Raw genomic sequence first — 6,317 nt, 5'->3', positions numbered from 1 at the left:
AAAAGAACTTATTATTGGGCAGGTTCTCTTCTTGGCACTTAGATGGTAGCACTGGATGAAGTGGAAGGAAATCCCTGGCTTCATAGAATTTTCATTCTAAATGTTCCCAGTTTGTGTATAAGCTTAGGAAGATTTCAGTTTAAATTCACAAATATAAATCAATTTTTCAATGCATATTTTAGTTTAGAATTACAGATTGACGTTTTAATAAGCTAAACCCTTTTAAACAAGTTATTGACACTTAAAATTCCAAAACATGAACATATTTGGTAAAAATTTTAATACCATGGGTTTCATTCTCTTAAAAATTTCTATACAGAATTCTAAATCTCAGGCTTTAAAATATGCACAATTACTAAAAGAAAAAAATTTTGGCATCCTAAATGATTTTGGGAGATAACATCACAGATTGTGATGGTTAGTTTCATGTGTCAACTTGGGTAGGCTATGGTGCTGGTTGTTTGGTGAAACACCAATTTAGATACTGCTGTAAAGGTATTTTTTAGATGTGATTAACATTTAAATCAGTAATATTTGAGTAAATCATTTTACCCTCATTAATTGGGTCGGTCTCATCCAGTCAGCTGAAGACCTTGAGAGCAAAGACTGATCTTCCTTGAAGAGTAAGCAATTCTATCTCAAGATTGCAAGATAGAAGGAATCCTGCCTATATTTCCAGCTTGCTAGCCTGCCCTGCAGATTTTGGACTCAAGATTGTAACGTCATCTCTTACCTTAATCTCTAGCTTGCTAGCCTATCCCACAGGTTTAGGAGTTGCCCGCCTCCACAATCACATGAGCTAATTTCTTAAAATAAATTACATATGTATGTATATGTATATATATATACATATATAAAAAATATATATATATATGTATGAATGAATGAAATGGTGAACATGTTACATGAATACCCGATTTAGATGTTAGTTTTTTTATTTGATACTGAATGAAAATTAGAATACTAAAAATAGCTAGTCACCATCTTAAGCACTTTACATGCTTTACCTAATTTGATCATCCGTCAAACTACTCCTCCTAAAAATTTTAATAAGCTTCAGGTTCTTCCATCATCAGAATACTGTCCTTTGTTTAGCCCAGGACATGATGGATCAATGCAGTTATTAACCACAGACATATGTCAAGATGCCACGAGTATTTTTACATGAACTAAATTGAATGAGACAGAAATCAATAACTATGTTAAGAAAACCAGACTCAGTACCTGAAGTACAGCACATGTTAGTGGAAGGTGACAGGTAAGGAGTGACATAAAAAGAACAAAATATTGTGAACAAAATGCATTCAACCACTAGGAAGGTTGTTTACTGTTCCAGTGACCAGTATATTCAATGGTGAATATAATATACTTGTACATCCCCCATTCCCCACTGTTACTTATCTTCATTTTCACCTTAGAACGTATGCACAATATTTGCCTCATAGATCACTGTATGTAAGAAGAGATATCAAATCTCAAACTATAGAGTAGAAAACTATTTTTGCTTTGAGTTTTGGTACCATCCTGCCTTTGGATCCCACTAAAGCAATTATTGCATTATCACCGTGAAAATACCATCGTAATTTGTTGCTGGAAATATAAGTATTAAATGTAACTGATGTGCTGTGGGTGTTCATCTAATTGCCCAGCCAAACTTGTTAGCTGAAAGGCCAACAGATTCTCTTGTGGTATATCTCAATCAATGCACCGTTTACAACTGACCTTGTTCATGATATACTTTTTTCTTAGAAGCCCCTTGTATTTGATCTTCTGACTGTGACTATGCTTTTTATACAAGATGTTTGTGCATTTGTGTTTTGTGCACAAAGCCTCATTTGTGTTTATTGAGGCTTTGCAGACATCTTAGCTGTCTATCCTTTTACTGTTAAGAGTACTACCTAACTGGACTTCCTTAGCCATCTAAAGGCACCAAGTACATCCATCCATTTCTTTTTATTTATTCCCTGTCATCAAAATTAAGTTTGGTTTAGAGGGCTAGGTAGTCTCTATATTTGAACTCCTATAATAAGAGGGGATAATCACAGTGATTAACCTTTGGTTATGGACTAGTTGCATATAGCTGGAAAAAGTATCTGTATACTTTACTAAGGGTCTTAAAGTTGAGAAGACCAATCCTGGAATTTAATTGTTTTTTCTTAAATACTATGGTGGGGTATCTTTGACATAATAAGCAATGTATTTCTAACTCGTAGCTTTGGTACTACCACTTTAAAAATCAGAGGACACTTCTCTCTTGGGAAAATAGTCAGCATCCTAACAGGAAACAGAATTTACTCTAGATGGTACAAATGAAGGGACTTTTACTGAAGGGACCATTAATGAAATGTGCGCAGGCTACAGGGATAAACAAGGAATATTACAACACTTATAAATAAGCAATTGTGGAAAACCACTAGCACTCCTAGGATCAAGTGGAGGAAATAATGTTATCAAAACCCAGTAAAAAGTGTTGCAGTACAGGAGAATTTCCCAGTGGGAAACTGTGTTCAAGGCCGGAGATGCAACTATTATCAGAGGCATTGTGCCAAAATAGGAGATGTATTAGCTACCTCAGACCGCCATATCAAAATAACATACACTGAGTGGCTTAAGCAACATAAATTTATTTCTCACATTTCTGGAGGCTGGGAAGTCCAATATTAAGGTGCCAGTTGATTGAGTTCCTGGCAAGGCTCTCTTCCTGGCTTGTAGATGTCCACCTTCTTAATGTGTGCTCACATAGCCTTTCCTCAGTGTGTGTGCTTAGGGAAAGAGAGAAGAGAGGGAAAAGGGAAGTGAGAGAGGAGAGGTGAGGAAAAAAGAGATTTCTACCTCTTCTTTTTTTTTTTTATAAATGTTCAATGGAGTATTGAACATTTACTTTTACTGCTTTTTTAAAAATTTATTTATTTATTTATTTTTGGCTGTGTTGGGTCTTCGTTTCTGTGCAAGGGCTTTCTCTAGTTGTGGCGAGCGGGGGCCACTCTTCATTGCGGTGCACGGGCCTCTCACTGTCGTGGCCTCTCTTGTTGCGGAGCACAGGCTCCAGACGTGCAGGCTCAGTAGTTGTGGCTCACGGGCCCAGTTGCTCCGTGGCATGTGGGATCTTCCCAGACCAGGGCTTGAACACGTGTCCCCTGCATTGGCAGGCAGATTCTCAACCACTGTGCCACCAGGGAAGCCCTACCTCTTCTTATAAGACCACAAGTCCTTTTGGATTAGGATTCCATTTTTATGACCTCATTTAACCTTAATTGCCTCCTAAAAGCCCTACATCCAAATATAGTCACACTTTGAGGATTAAGGCTTCAACATATGGATCTGGGGACTGGGTCACAGTTCAATCCATAGAAGCGAGGGAGCAGCTAAGAAAACTCAGGACCTCTTTCTCCCTCTGTCCTCCCATATCTTACCAGTTCCTACCATTACTCAAAACCAACCACAGGCCAACTAGCAAGGGAATCTAGATAAGCAGTACATAAGCATCAGTATCTAAGGACACAGAACAGGCAAAGGACAGATTGCAAATATGGTGAGGCAGCAAGTGGAGAACTTACAACTCAGCTAATCCATGTGGCATCTTTACATCTGGAAAGGGAAGTTACAATATAATCTTAGGTTCTGATATTACTCAGGGAGAAATGTGGTACATGACAGGGAGAGAAGTTGCTGAGGCCCTGGACAATGATACTGGATATGGTGAGCTAATATGGATTTGAGTAAAGAAATTACATTCTGACCACTCAAACCAGCATTGTCCAGGAATTAATTGGAAACTGAACTAGCTACCATAAACCTGAATTGAAAACCAGTCAAGTCAACAAGAAGTTACTCTCCTTAGGACCAAGGAGGCGCCCTCGCACCTGCAGGGCAACTTGTTGTCCCAGCCATAGGGAGGAATAAGCTTCCTGTTACAGCTGCAACTGCTGAGAAGCTGGACTTGCTGCAGTTTCTCCCAGATGTTTTTTTAGATACACAAGAGGAAAGCAGCATAGGTGACTACTCAGTAGCAGAGGGAAACAGTTGACTCCCTAATCCACAACCATCACTCAATGAAAGCAAATACTCATAGACCCTAATGAATAGCCGTGGGAATTGCATTGCTGGAATTCTAAAAATAAAAGTATCAAAAAGCTTCTTTACAATGGAAGTAATGGCAAAACAGCACACCTAAGACACCAAACCTGGAGCAAAGCAGTATTTCCCTGACATGTAAGAAATGGATCATTCTGACATCAAGGACTTCAAGACGGCTTCAATGACCTGTGTGCAGTTTTTGTGTTTAAAAAAAAGTCTCCATGCAGCCATGGGAACTCGGAGGAGGGTATCCATTAGGCCACACATGACCATAGGAGAAGTATGAATAAAGACATAAAACTACAGGAAACATAATACAGAAAACTATAAGCATTAAAGAAAAGATAGAAGTACTAAAGAATAAGGGAAGAAGAAATATAGTACATATCCATTATCATTCCACCTGTGCCTGCCATTAACCACTGATTAAGCCATGTGGCTGACAGGGTCTTGGTGCTCCTGCCGAGTGTCAGGCCTGTGCCTCTGAGGTGGGAGAGCTGAGTTCAGGCATTGGTCCACCAGAGACCTCCCAGGTCCATGTAATATCAAACGGCAAAAGCTCTCCCAGAGACCTCCATTGAAATTCTAAGACCCAGCTCCACCCAATGGCCAGCAACCTCCAGTGCTGGATGCCCCATGCCAAAGTACTAGCAAGACAGGAACACAAACCCACCCATAGCAGAGAGGCTGCCTAAAGTCATAAAAAGTTAACAGACACCCCACAATACACCACCAGACATGGCCCTGCTCACCAGTAAGAAAAGATCCAAACCCCCCCACCAAAACACAGGCACCAGTCCCCTCCACCAGGAAGCCTACACAAGCCACAGAACCAACCTCACCCACTGAGGGCAGACACCAAAAACAATGGCAACTATGAACCTGCAGCCTGTGAAAAGGAGACCCCAAACACAGTAAGCTAAACAAAATGAGAAGACAGAAAAATATAAGCAGATGAAGGAGCAAGGTAAAAACCCACCAGACCAAATAAATGAAGAGGAAATAGGCAGTCTACCTGAAAAAGAATTCAGAGTAATGACAGAAAAGATTATCCAAAATCTTGGAAATAGAATGGAGAAAATACAAGAAACATTTAACAAGGAACTCGAAGAACTAAAGAGCAAACAAACAGTGATGAACAACACAATAAATGAAATTAAAAATTCCCTAGAAGGAATCAATAGCAGAATAACTGAGGCAGAAGAACGGATAAGGGACCTGGAAGACACAATAGTGGAAATAACTATGGCAGAGCACAATAAAGAAAAAAGAATGAAAAGAATTGAGGATAGTCTCAGAGACATCTGGGACAACATTAAACACACCAATAGTCGAATTATAGGAGTCCTAAAAGAAGAAGAGAAAAAGAAAGGGTCTGAGAAAATATTTGAAGAGATTATAGTTGAAAACTTCCCTAACATGGGAAAGGAAATAGTCAATCAAGTCCAGGAAGCACAGAGAGTCCCATACAGGATAAATCCAAGGAGAAACAGGCCCAGACAAATATTAAACAAACTACCAAAAATTAAATACAAAGAAAAAATATTAAAAGCAGCAAGGGAAAAGCAACAAATAACATTCAAGGGAATCCTATAAGGTTAACAGCTGATCGTTCAGCAGAAACTCTGCAAGCCAGAGAGGAGTGGCAGGACAAATTTAAAGTGATGAAAGGGAAAAACCTACAACCCAGATTACTCTACCCAGCAAGTATCTCATTCAAATTCGACAGAGAAATTAAAACCGTTATAGACAAGCAAAAATTAAAAGAATTCAGCACCACCAAACCAGCTTTACAATACATGCTAAAGGAACTTCTCTAGGCAGGAAACAGAAGAGAAGGAAAAGACCTACAATAACAAACCCAAAACAATTAAGAATATAGTAATAGGAACATACATATCGATAATTACCTTAAATGTAAATGGATTAAATGCTCCAAACAAAGACATACACTGGCTGAATGGATACAAAAACAAGACCTGTATATATGCTGTCTACAAGAGACCCACTTCAGACCTAGGGACACATACAGACTGAAAGTGAGAGGATGGAAAAAGATATTCCAATCAAATGGAAATCACAAGAAAGCTGGAGTAGCAATACTCATATCAGATAAATAAGACTTTAAAATAAAGACTATTACAAGACAAAAGAAGGACACTACATAATGATCAAGGGATCAATCCAAGAAGAAGATATAAAAATTGTAAATATTTATGCACCCAACAAAAGAGAACCTC

Source organism: Balaenoptera physalus, assembly GCF_965194825.1.
Source record: "Balaenoptera physalus genome assembly, chromosome: X".
Classification (NCBI taxonomy): domain Eukaryota; kingdom Metazoa; phylum Chordata; class Mammalia; order Artiodactyla; family Balaenopteridae; genus Balaenoptera; species Balaenoptera physalus.
The sequence above is the reverse complement of the archived record's forward strand: the minus strand, read 5'-3'. Positions refer to the sequence as shown.